Genomic DNA, 13,016 nt, shown 5'->3' with positions numbered 1-13,016 from the left:
TTCAAGAAGTGTCCCAGTGCCTTGGAATTCAGCAGCTGTTTCCAGAAGTAAATAATCATGTCAGATGCCTGTGAATGGACTGTATGGCCAAGTGACCTGTTACGATATTCATGGAAGAATGGTTTAAAAAAAAAAAACAAAAAACACTGAAGAAAAGGCAAATTTCAAGAATCGGCCCAATGCCATTTAGGATTTTTGAGCAGCTGAAAGAAGATAGTTCTGCAAATATGAGCAACAAGACTGTAGCATATTTCTTTACATGTTTCTTACATTGTCTTTGTTAACCCATTGCTTTTGTGTATAATATTTGAGTTATTTTTCCCCTGCTGCTAAAGCTGGTAATCTGCTTACGATCAGAGTTTCAATCTGTGTGGATAGAGAAATAGTAGATACAATAGGAGAAATGGGAGCTGATAATAGGATGTTGGCCCTCAGAAATTGACTTTCACTGAAGAATTCCTCAAGGCGCGGGATGGTGAGAAACTGCTTCTTCTCAGTGATTGTTCAAAGCTTTGCGGCTTTAGGTTCCTCTTCCTTTATCTTCCTCTCAGCCTCTGTGTGTGCCTGCATTTTTTCTTGCACAGTTTTTTTGGACTGAAAATCTGATGACTCTATTTTTTCAGCTTAAAAATAAGAGTTATACGAATTACAGCTTCATAAATAGACCTTTGGTAAGGTAGCTCTTCTACCCTTGGTTATTTCCTAGGATTAAGAGTAGAATAATTTCCCTTCTTTTTCAGAATAGCTCTTCCTTATTGTTTTTATGTTCTTGTTAAGTGTTTTGTTTTCTTCTGTTGTTTCTAGATGGAAATGAAGGATGATCTCTGTGTTCTGTTTTCAGTTATGTAGGAGTCCAGAATAAGGTGGGTCGTAGAAATTTATAGGAAATTTTCATCTTTTCACTGTTATTGTTTTAACCTTGTGTTAAGCTTCCATCAGACTTTTTTTTTTTTTTTAGCAGTATTGGTGTAAATGTCACCTTCTTACTCTGCCCTTTCTTTTTTAGGGCAGTATTAAGAAGCAGGGATTTCTCCAAATACTGATAAGCACAGAGAGAGAAAAAGTGAGGGAGAGAGAAAGCTTTTGTGATTAGTAAATGAAGCAGTTGGTCACTAAGGTCATTGATGTGTATGTGTCAGTGTGAAAATTAGTTTGTGGAACAATAAATGCTGGAGAGGGTGTGGAGAAAAGGGAACACTCTTGCACTGTTGGTGGGAATGTAAATTGATACAGCCACTATGGAGAACAGTATGGAGGTTCCTTAAAAAACTAAAAGTAGAACTACCATATGACCCAGCAATCCCACTACTGGGCATATACCCTGAGAAAACCATAATTCAAAAAGAGCCATGTACTATGGAGAACAGTATGGAGGTTCCTTAAAAAACTAAAAGTAGAACTACCATATGACCCAGCAATCCCACTACTGGGCATATACCCTGAGAAAACCATAATTCAAAAAGAGCCATGTACAACAATGTTCATTGCAGGTCTATTTACAATAGCCAGGACATGGAAGCAACCTAAGTATCCATCAACAGATGAATGGATAAAGAAGATGTGGCACATATACACAATGGAATATTACTCAGCCATAAAAAGAAACGAAATTGAGTTATTTGTAGTGAGGTGGATGGACCTAAAGTCTGTCATACAGAGTGAAGTAAGTCAGAAAGAAAAACAAATACCGTATGCTAACACATGTATATGGAATCTAAAAAAAAAAAATTCTGAAGAACCTAGGGACAGGACAGGAATAAAGATGCAGACGTAGAGAATGGACTTGAGGACACGGGGAGGGGGAAGGGTAAGCTGGGATGAAGTGAGAGTGGCATGGACATATATACACTACCAAACGTAAAACAGATAGCTAGTGGGAAGCAGCCACATAGCACAGGGAGATCAGCTCGGTGCTTTGTGACCACCTAGAGGGTTGGGATAGGGAGGGTGGGAGGGAGACGCAAGAGGGAGGGGATATGGGGATATATGTATACGTATAGCTGATTCACTTTGTTATAAAGCATAAACTAACACACCATTGTAAAGCAATTATACTCCAATAAAGATGTTAAAAAATAATAATAATACAGGAGGGAGGAAATAGGTATGGATGAAACAAGTTGACTGAAAAAAAAAAAAGAAAATTCGTGTGTGGATTAGAGCTAAGATGGTTAACTGACATAAGTAAATTTTATTGTTTTCAGCTCTTCTTAGTTTTGCTGCTAAGTCAGTTGACCTCATCAATACTTTTCTCCTCTGGAGACTGTGGAAACCATTGTTCTCAATCAAGTTTTACCCAGCAGAGAGAAACAGGTTTAAAAATTTAATTAAATATAGTGAAATTCCAGAAACCATTTGTCTCCTTTTAATATTTCCATTTCCAGAGGTTTCTTTTACTTTATCCCCCCCTTTTTTTTTTTTGCCTTCTACCCTACTTATTTATCACCTGGTCTCACTTTCACGTTTTTCCTCATTTGTCCAGAATTTCTTGTTTGGTGTCTTTGCATTTTGCCTCCTTCCTTCCTCTTTCTATGACTCATCTTCCATTGAAAATGCTGTCTGTCCCTTGGGCATGCCTCCTCCCTCGCCGGCCCCGCGTCCTTTCTTGTCCCCTCTTGTAATTCAGTTCCTGTCCTCTCACCCCTGCCTGGTTCCTCCCCTCTCACCCCTGCCTGGTTCCTCCTCGCCTCTGCTCACTTCTGTCACCTCCCGTGGGTGACGACCTCTCCTCCACCACCTCCGTCTGCTTCTGTCCGTAGAGCTCACTGATCTGTCACGGCTTCCATCGAGTTCTGATTCCTGCTCAGCCCTACATTTATGCTGTTTTCTTCCTGTACCTTTTGTGCATTTGCTCCGTGAGCTCTTTTTCTATTTTCCTTGTCCCTGGGTGGCAGGTATTACTAGATGCATTTGTTGTCTGTACTTGCATAGAACACAGGTCCTTGCTGTGTATTTCCTGGGTAGCCAGGATGAATCAATTATTATTGACTTTTCTTGGAACATTGAGCTTCCTGTGTTTTCTGCTTCTAAGAATTAGATTGGTATTCTAGAAGACTAATATTACTTTAAAGAGAGGAGAGTCATATGATTTTAACATATGATTTTAACATTTTTAACTCTTTATTCAAGAGTTCATGCCATTTCACTTCACTGCCTTGTCTTGAAAAATTAAAGACAGACATCCAAAGCAGGTTTGGGGGTAGGGGTGGGTGGAGGATGAGAAGAGAAAGATAAATACCACAAAAGGACTCGGCAATCAATTTCTATAACTGGACGGAAAACGGAAACCACAAACCGCAGACTCAAAGATTTAGTAGGTAAAAGGTCCCCTAAAAGAATAAAAAGTATCAGTAATTCTGTTAACTAATATGAGTACTAAGTCATCTGTATTTTTATATGTTCCTTGAAGTTCCAGGACTTTAATAACAAAACAGAAACTTAATCTTGTAAATATTCATTTTATTTTGAAAGACTTGATGACTCCTTAAGTATTAACCTGTGTCATTTTGTAATTATACGGTACCAGTCTCCAAATGTCATGAATAACCAACCCTGTTAGTTTCCTGTGTGGGAAAGCGTATAAATTGTGTGGTCTTGCCCCTCTGGACTCTGGAGTCATGTTGTAATGAAAAGGTAGCTTTTTGGCAAAATCTTAACGTTCTGCTGTTGATGGTTTACACTGTCGTATATTTTTCCTTCATTCTTGCATGCACTATGAGTGTCGTGCTGTCCTGTAATTTCGTTTTGTGCAGTGAACTACTGGAGATGGACTTATGTGAGTGCAGATGCAGCTTTATTAAACGTGAAAAAGAAAAACCCTATATACCACATAATGTAGTGTCTAAATGCTATGTTAAGAACAGCCCTACAGATTCAAGCTGATCACATTGAATCTCCCTTCTGCCTGCGTCTGCCCTCCTTGAGGTAGTGGTTGGCAGGTATCTTGAAGCTGGTTCTGTAATGTTCACCACCCATGAGCAGAATCAACATCAGAACCACTGTTAAATACTGACAAGAAATGCATGCAGATGTGCTAAATACAGGACTGTGTTCTGGGATTACAGAGGTGAGCGAGGTGTGAGCCGTTCTCGCTGGAAGCTCATCATTGAGTAGGGAATGTTGATAAGTGAACAACTGCAATACAGTAGGGCAGATGCAAAAATATACGTAAGTAGCTGCTGTCATAGGAAGAGATTAATTGGGAGAGTCAGAAAGTAGAGGTCAAAACCCTCAAAAAGTCAGATATAATGTGTAGGTAACGGGGGATGTGCGTGTGTGTGTATTGCAATTATGAAGTAATTGCTGGTCTCTCCTTATTACCTGTGTGAACTGGGTCAGTTACTGAAAGCACAGAGGCTCAGTGTCTTCACTTTGAAATGGTGATAATTGTCTAGTAATGTTACACGGGTTCAGTGAGGTAATACATACGAGGTGCCAGTATGGTCCATTAGTCAGTTATTGTTTAAAGACTGGAGAAGGAAACACCCGGTAGAGAACATGGCAGATGAACATACTCTTATTATGTAGATAATGTTGCTGCTCCACATGCTTGGAATTCCCACTTCAAATTTGGTTTTATAGTTTTTTTTGTTTTTTTTTGTTTTTTTCCGGTACGCGGGCCTCTCACTGTTGTGGCCCCTCCCGTTGCGGAGCACAGGCTCCGGACGCGCAGGCTCAGCGGCCATGGCTCACAGGCCCAGCCGCTCCGCGGCATGTGGGATCTTCCCGGACCGGGGCACGAACCCGTGTCCCCTGCATCGGCAGGCGGACTCTCAACCACTGCGCCACCAGGGAAGCCCTGGTTTTATAGTTTTTAGGAAAACTTAACCTTGTAGTCAATCCCCTCTTTTTTTTTTTTTTTAACCAAAAGAAGTTTATTTCACTTAGTCTACTTGCCAGGTGTAGTTCTCAGTGACGGTGATTTCTTCCCATACATCACATCCATTCTCAAATTTAAAATTTGCTACAGTTAAGCATATTTGACAGAAATATGCCACAGGTTTTAAAGTGTTTAGCTAGAATGACATCACTGGGCTAGGTCTCTGTAACGACTGCTATCAGGAAAATTAGAGTAAGATTTATTGGATACAGACACTTTGGAATGTGTTATAAAATCAGTCTTTGTAGAGTTGTAATCACAACACTGGGTTATATATACGAACCTAAATTTAGTTTCTGGATTATATCTATGTTTTTGTTATTTTAAAAGCTGTTTAAATTAACTTCTTTTAACAGAACCAAACTGAACAGTCTGCATTTTCTAGTGTAGTAGAAAAAATTGGCACAGTGATTTAATATTATTTTGCTTATATTATGGTTGATTAATTTCTTTAAAATCTGGGTCTATGTCCTAGACCATAGGATAAACCAGGCTGGGTAAACTTTTCACTTGAAACAAATGATTCTTCTGTTCTGGGTTGTTGAGTCTTGTTATAAAAGTCCACTAATTCATTGCATGATTAGACTTGTCTATTCTGTCGTGATTTTGTGTATTGTAAGTGTTGTATTTGGGGTAATTTTTAAATAACAGTATTGGAATGGAACTACCAGCCCAGAATTTTGATCAAAATATATGTCTTGTCTAAAGCATCTTTAAAGTTCCTTATTTACAGTCAAGGGATTTAAATCAGTTTCGTTTGTATTTTATGGCCGGTGTTAATTTGTATTGATGTTACATTCATTTCCATAGCAAGGGAGACTTGGTGCATTAATATTCCAAAGTTTAGTTTAAGCTGGCTGTGATTAGACAAGTGGCTTTCACTTGTATTCTCTGGAAGATTCTCCACAGCAGTCCTGTGGGCATGTTAACACGTTTAATCACCCTAATGAATGTCTAGTTAGCAGAGGGCTTTGGGACATCACAGCAGATTGAGGTGTTGGTTTTGTCTTTCAGTGCTCCATATTATATACTTTGAGAAATGAAATGTTTTTCTGATAGTGTTTTATTTTTTCTTGGATTTTTGTATATTATTATTATTGGTAACAACAACAATTACCATTATGGAGCCTCAGTAGGGCCAGGCTCTTGACATACATCGAACTCTGCTACTAGTCAGGTAATTTTCTAATAAAATTTGAGGTTATGAAATACATTTATGTAATATACATTTATGTATTATGTGCAATATGTGTTTATATTGATAAATAAATAGGCAGATAAATGTTAGGGCAGTTCTGCAGATGCATAGGTTTGTGGTGAGCGTTACATCTCCCCACTGTGAAAGTGAGGATGTTGAGCTTTTTGAGCTGCCCAAGGTCACACAGACGGTAAATGGTGAAACCAGGATTGTACTCCAGGTCTGATGAAATCCCATGCTTTCAATCACTTTTCTGTTCTGCCTTTAAAATATTTCCCCTTGAAAAAGTAAAGTTTAGCTGTCTTATAAATGCATCTTATTTTGAGCTAAGGTGGTCCTTATTAATTCTATGCTGTACAGCTACTTTTTCCCAAAAATAAAACAACTGTGTTCTTGACGGTGGGAGTACTGAGGCTCAATGTTAAAAGTAACCAATGCTTAGTGGAAAAACAAAACCAAATACTATAGGAAAGTATAAAGGAAGTGGTGGAAACCACTAGGTGTGTGGTTTGATGTATGGTTGGTCTTCCAGACTTTTTGGTGTATAAATACATATATGTCTATTTTTAAAGCAAAAATAGATTCATAACATGCATGTTGTTTAGTAATTCTTCTTTCATTTATTATATATTGGCCATCATTCCACAGCATTATAAGTTTACATCTTCATGAAAATTTTTCTTTTTCATTTTTTAAAAATAATCCTTTTATTTTAGAACAGCTTTGGGTTTATGGAAAATCGCAGAGCTGGCGCCAAGAGTTCCCTGTTTCCCTGATCATTAACATCTTACCTTCGTGTGGTGTGTTTGTCAGAACTAATGAGCCAGTATTGATACATCGTTATTAACGGAAGTCCATGCTTCCTCACATTTCCTTAGCTTTTTTACCTCCTGTCTTTTTGTGTTCCAGGATCCCGTCCAGGATTCCATACTTCAGTCCTCAGGTCTCCTTCGGCTCTCCGTGCCTGTGACGGTTTCTCATAGACTTTTCTTGTTTTTTTATGACTTGGACAGTTCGGGGGCATACTAGTCAGCTGTTGCAGAGGGCCCCTCAACTGGGGTTTGGCTGATGTTCTTCTCATGGTTCGACTGGGGTTGTATGTTTGGGGGAGAGAGACCCCTGGGGCCAAGAGCCGTTTTCATCCCATCGTTTCAAGGGGTCCCGCTGTCTGTGTGACGCTGACCTTGGTATCCTGACTGAGGCGGCGCCTGTCAGGTGTCTGTACTGCAAAGTTACTCTCTCTTTCTCCCCTTCGCATCTGTGCTCTTGGGAAGAAGGCAGCACCCACGTCAGGAGTTGGGGGCCACGCTCCACCTCTTTGGGGCAGGGCAGGGGACCTACCTACAGTGTTTGGAATTCTGCAGCACAGGAGCTTTGTCTGTTCTCCCCAGTATTCATCTGTCCAGTCGTTTACTTATATCAGTGTAGACCAGTGGGGATTTATACTTGTGTTATAATCTGACACAACACTACTGTATTGCTCAGATCGTTCCAGCTTTGGCCATCTGGAGAGCTTTCCGCTGGTTCCTGTCTCCCTTTGCCACACCCTGTTATTGTGGGTTAATGTCTTCCAAGCAGCTAATACCATAGCTGCTTGGTATTCCATTGTAAGAGAACACCATAAAATATTTAATCCCTCTTTAATGATAATTTAGGTATCAGGTTTCTCACCATTGTAAACAAGCCTGTGATGAACCGTCTTCAAAAACTGTATTTATGAAAATATTCTTTGATCCTTCAGGAAAAGCTGCAGTGTTAAAAGGACTGCCCGTTGTACATTTTAGGTGTCCCTGACTCTTTCTCAAGGATATTTAAGCGGACTTCTGAGGAGTGTGAGCATTTCCACCTGACCTGGGAGAACAGTGGTGTGTTCATCACCGTAATTGCCTCCGTTCTTTTTGCTTTTTTTCATGTGATCGGGGCTGGTGGTGCAGGTAGCACCAGTGGTCCCCAAAGCTGCTTTGAGACTGAATCTCCGTGTCCCTATCACCCAGCTTTATCTGTCAGCTTGTGGCCAATCTTGTTTAAAACTGCCACCCACTACCCCCACCTTATTATTTGCATTGAATTTATGGATGGAGTGATAAAGGGCAGAAAGTTTCCTTTTGCTTTTTTCTAAGCCATACCGAAGCCAACCTTAACTGCATTATTGTATTGAAAACTATTTTATGGCAAATAAATATTCATCTTGCTAGCCCCTGTTGTTCATTGTATGAGGATTCTGGTCTTATTCTAACCTCATTCAGACTCTCCTGCCTGGCACTTGACGAGATCGCAAGCTTTCCCTTTTCTTTCATGGATAGGCTTTGTGACAGTCAATCAGCTTTATTCCCCCCCCACACGCCCCCCCCACACCCCCGTCTCAAGTGCCTTGTTTGTATTATTTCTGAATTCTGGCTTCCTCTTATCTACCTGTTTCCATTCAGGGAGCACCTTTTAAAGAGGAGAAATCAATGTTACTCTTCTCATTTCTAAGCAAAAGTTTAAAAGATAAATAAAAAATAACCACAGTTTCAAATACATCTCTGGTCAAGTGCATTCAGTTGTCCAGGGCTGATGTGTATTGTGGATTTAAGTTCTTGGAAGACACGCTGTGCAGCAGGTGTGCTGTGGGCATATTTAAGATTTTACATCTGTAGTATTTCACCTACTCTACCTATATTAAGCTACTGTTTAAACCCTTCTTGATACAGTCATCATCCTCTTTGCTTTGAGATGGTCTTAACTTGGACATCATTGCTACGTGCCAGCTGTGTGACCTTGATTGAATTTCTTACCTTTCCGACTACTCATCTGAAAAGTGAGGCTGTTTAGCAGCCACCACCTCACTGGACTGAGTGTTGAGTTGAATGAGATCAGCTGTAGTGCCTGGTGTGTGATAAATGCTCAGCAAATATTATTCGTCATCTTTTCCTCTCCAGCCATCTGGTATATCTCCCCTTACTTGTTTATACCTTCACTTAGATGAAGAAAAACGGTTTATTGTAAGTAAGTCACCACCTTCATGTTTGCCTCAAACTTGTTTTAAACTTTTTGTTTTGAAATGGTTACAGATTCACAGGAAGTTGTAAAAATATAGAGTTCCCGTGCATCCTTCACCAGTTTCCCCCAGAGGCAACTAGTACCAGAGCAAGAGTGGAAAATAGACCTCGGTACAATCCACAGAGCTCAATCAGATTTCTCCGGTTTCACATGCACTGTGTGTGTGTGTGTGACTATGTGTGGGTGTGTATGTATATGTGGTGTGTGTGACTGTGGGTGTGTATGTATATGTGGGGTGTGTGTGTATATGTGGGGTGTGTGTGTGTGTGACTGGGTGTGTGTGTATATGTGGGGTGTGTGTGTGACTGTGGGTGTGTATGTATATGTGTGTGTGTGTGACTATGTGGGTGTGTATGTATATGTGTGTGTGTGTGACTATGTGGGTGTGTATGGCTCTGTGGGTGGGTATGTATATGTGGTTGTGTGTGTGTGTGTGTGTGTGCAGTTCCATCGCGTGTAGATCTGTGTAACCACCACCACAACCAGGACACACAACTGACCCATCAACTCAAGGCTTCTGCTTGCTACCTCTTTATAACCTTCCCTCTACCCACCAACCCTTGGTAACCACTAACGTGTTCTCCAGCTTTATAATTTCGTCCTTTTGAGACTCTTATATAAATGGAATCATGCAGCCTGTGACCTCTTGAGATTGGCTATTTTAACTCGGCATAATGCCCCGCAGATCCCTTCACACTGTTGCGTATATCAGTTTGTTCCCTTTTATTGCTGAGTACTGGCATGGTATGGATGTATCACAGTTTAACCTTTTGTCTTTTGGAAGAACATTTCGGTGGTTTCCAGTTTGGGGCTGTTCCAGATAAAGCTGTTGTGAGCATTTGTATACAGGTGTTTTGTGTGGCCCTGAGTTTTCATTTCACTAGGATAAATGCTTAGGAGTGCAATTCTTGGATCAACACTCCTTTGATGGACCGTTGTAAGCTTCTTTGAAAATATATGCTAATGCATATATATTGTAGATATACCAGCCATTATAAATCATCTAAATAATATACATTGTCCTTTGTTTTAAACTACCTTTCTGTATAAATTGTGGCATGCGTCCAAAGTATAGAATTCTGTCTTTTTTGTACTGTAATGTAATATGTACTAAATAAATATTTCATTTTGTTAATGAATCCCCTTTCATACTTTATCAAAAATTTTCTTGGACATATAATTGTTCTCAGATACTAAATTTGGATGGGGGAGATAGTTCATGCAATGTTTTTTCTTTTTATCAATTTTCTGCGATGTGGAGCTGAATTTTTAAAAATACTTAGATTAGCGCAAAAAACCAGCAAGTCCATTAATTGACTAATGTCTGGCAAAATTTCAGATAATCAGTAGAATAGTGCTGGCACTTTTGCTTTCCAACATAATGTTTGGCATCCTAAGATGTTTCATGAAATCATTGTCTCCAAAGTTTATAATAAATGATAAATTATTCAGGTGAAAATACAAATACTCTTTTGACATGTGAAGGGTCCTTAATTGTGGTAGCCATGGATTTATCTAACTTTATTTAATTGGGGCATCAAAAGTCCACATAAGGCCGATATGAATTATAGACGGTGGACAGGGTCAGCTGGTTGATCGGTTTTGGCTTTCCCAAATGTAGCCTTAAAATAACCGATAAAGAAAAAGCTCTTTGTAAAAGATTGGGAGAAAGGAAGGAAGAGGATGAACTGTAAAAAGCAGTGGTTCTTAACTCTGTCTGAATTATCTAGTTAGCTTTAAAAATTAAACAAGTACCTACACCCAGGCCAGTTAACTTAGAATCTCTGGAAGTGACGCCCAGGCACTGGTATTTTTAAAAAATGCTTCCAGGTAATTCTGATGTTTAGCCAAGGTTGAGAACCCCTGAACCAACAGGAATGGCATCTCTGCTCATATGTCTTCACCTTAGAATTTGCTAGTGTTTGTGTTTCATGCATCCATCTCCTGCGTATTGGACTAATGTGGATTCCGCATACCTTTTATTTACGGCTCTGCTGAGGTGCGTATTTTCCTAAGGGGGAAAATAATCACACTTGTGAACTGTGGACACGTTTAATCTACAAAGCACAGCTTTACTCTGTATTACAGAAGAGTGCCTGTGACATGGAATCAAGTACCCCAAACAGTGAAAAACTCAGAATCACTGAAAAGTCAAAAAGGAAGTTAGATTTCATCCAAGGTATACTGTGGGTGGGAAACTTTGGGAGAAATTAGGCATTTAGAAAACCTGCCTGGGACTTCCCTGGTGGTCCAGTGGTTAAGACTTCACGCTTCCATTGCGCGGGGCACGGGTTCAGTCCCTGGTCCAGGAACTAAAATCCTGCATGCCGTGGGGTGCAGCCAAAGAAAAAGAAAACCTGCCTGGAGTGTTGGGATGAGAGAGCTGAATCTATTTATAGATCCTATTGTCAGCTTTATTTAGTTTCTTTTCTTTTTAAAATTTATTACCTTGCAAAAGCAGCATTTGCTTGTAACAAGTGAAAGTATACAAGGATGAACAAAGAAAAAAAGAATTCATCCCCCACCCATGTTCACAGATGTGAATTCTTCCACACCTTTTCCTGTATTCAGAAAAAGTATGTCTAAGGATGTAAGGTTTGTCGGGTTTTTTTGCTTTTAAGTAGGATCATACTCAACATATTATTCTGAAGCTTGCTTTTCCTCCTTAATGTATCATGGATATCTCTCCATTGTCAATAGATCAGCTCTAACTCTTGTTTCCAAAAAATGAATTAAAATTTTCAATATACCATAATTTATTCAACCATTTCCCTGCAGATGGATATTCAGGATGTTCCTCCCCACACACTTTTTTTTGTCACTACAAACAGTGATGCAACACGTATCTTTGTACGTATAACTTCAGGTGCTTGTGCTTTTGTGTCTAAAGTATTCTTAAAACCTGTGGTTTGGTTTTAGGCAGATTTCTTAGTTTCTGGATATCTTCTCTGATAGAATGAGTGAGTTAAGTTCAGTTGAATTCCAGTTAATTGGCTGCTTCTGGGTATTAAGTTGGGCATTAGATAGGAGAATCAATTATTTTAGAAATGGATCTGAATGAATTCTAGTGACCGTAGGTGTTTTTCATAGGTCCTAGAATTCCTAAGGTTTCACCTTAAACAGGCCAATAGATGGGCTTCATGGGGCTCCAGGGATCATTTGATATTGATTGCAAAACTGTGTACATTTTATGGCTTTCATCAGATTTTCAACAGGGCTGTTGCCTCGAGGAAGGCTGGCATCAACCTAGGAGAGATGACTAATCCCACACATAGCAGACTGGATCCAGAGTAATCTGAATAGGTTGTGGTCATGTTCTAAAACCAGCAAGATGAAGTAGCCTCAGGAGGAACCATCTGCAGGAGTTGAGGACTGCCCCACATGCACCTGAGACAAAAACGAGCTATGAGTTTATTTGGCCACAGGCTTCTGTGAGCCTCTCTGTGATGCGGCTGCTGAAAATAGACGTTAGACCACACCTGGTGAATGTGTTTACTCCGGTGACCCATGCTGAGGTGAGACGTCAGCAGGGGAGGGAGACCGGTGGTGGGCTGAGAAGTGAAGTCGCGGGAGGAAGCACCGGAGCAGGAGTTGGGTTGTCGGAGCAGAAGGAGAGGGTGTTGAAGAGCGACGTGCGTTAGGCACTGGCAGGACCGGAAGGTGGTGTGGAGAGCTTGTGCGTGTGGACGCACAAGTGCTCAGTAAATATCTGAAGGAGTGGACATCACAAGGCAAAGGATTGTGACCTGCTCTGAGCTCTGGTGAGAGTTCTCCAGTGATGGGGTGGGTGCCCTGGAGAGTAATGACTTCAAGCGTATGATGGGGGACCAGGACAGGGGCTGTAGAAGGCATTCCTGCTCTAAGTGAAAGGTTGTACCATAGGACTTCAAAACCCTT

At 40.3% G+C, this 13,016-nt stretch overlaps 1 protein-coding gene across 9 annotated transcripts in view; it reads left to right on the top strand.

Moving 5' to 3' along the window:
- The window catches only part of SLC20A2 (solute carrier family 20 member 2), a 108,134-nt gene that overhangs the window by 5,974 nt on the left and 89,144 nt on the right, over positions 1-13,016 (top strand). For 5 of the 9 annotated variants that reach the window (XM_060085750.1, XM_060085749.1, XM_060085747.1 and 2 more), the window contains one exon: positions 805-863. The exons of 3 other annotated variants lie outside the window; for them this stretch is intronic. The gene's annotated coding sequence lies outside the window, so the exon portion shown is untranslated. Of the gene's footprint in view, positions 1-3; positions 476-804; positions 864-13,016 lie in introns of those variants that run through there. One more of the 9 variants, XM_060085751.1, reaches the window with a different exon arrangement.

The sequence above is a fragment of the Mesoplodon densirostris genome, chromosome 20 (assembly GCF_025265405.1).
Source record: "Mesoplodon densirostris isolate mMesDen1 chromosome 20, mMesDen1 primary haplotype, whole genome shotgun sequence".
Lineage (NCBI taxonomy): Eukaryota > Metazoa > Chordata > Mammalia > Artiodactyla > Ziphiidae > Mesoplodon > Mesoplodon densirostris.
The sequence above is the reverse complement of the archived record's forward strand: the minus strand, read 5'-3'. Positions and strand labels throughout refer to the sequence as shown.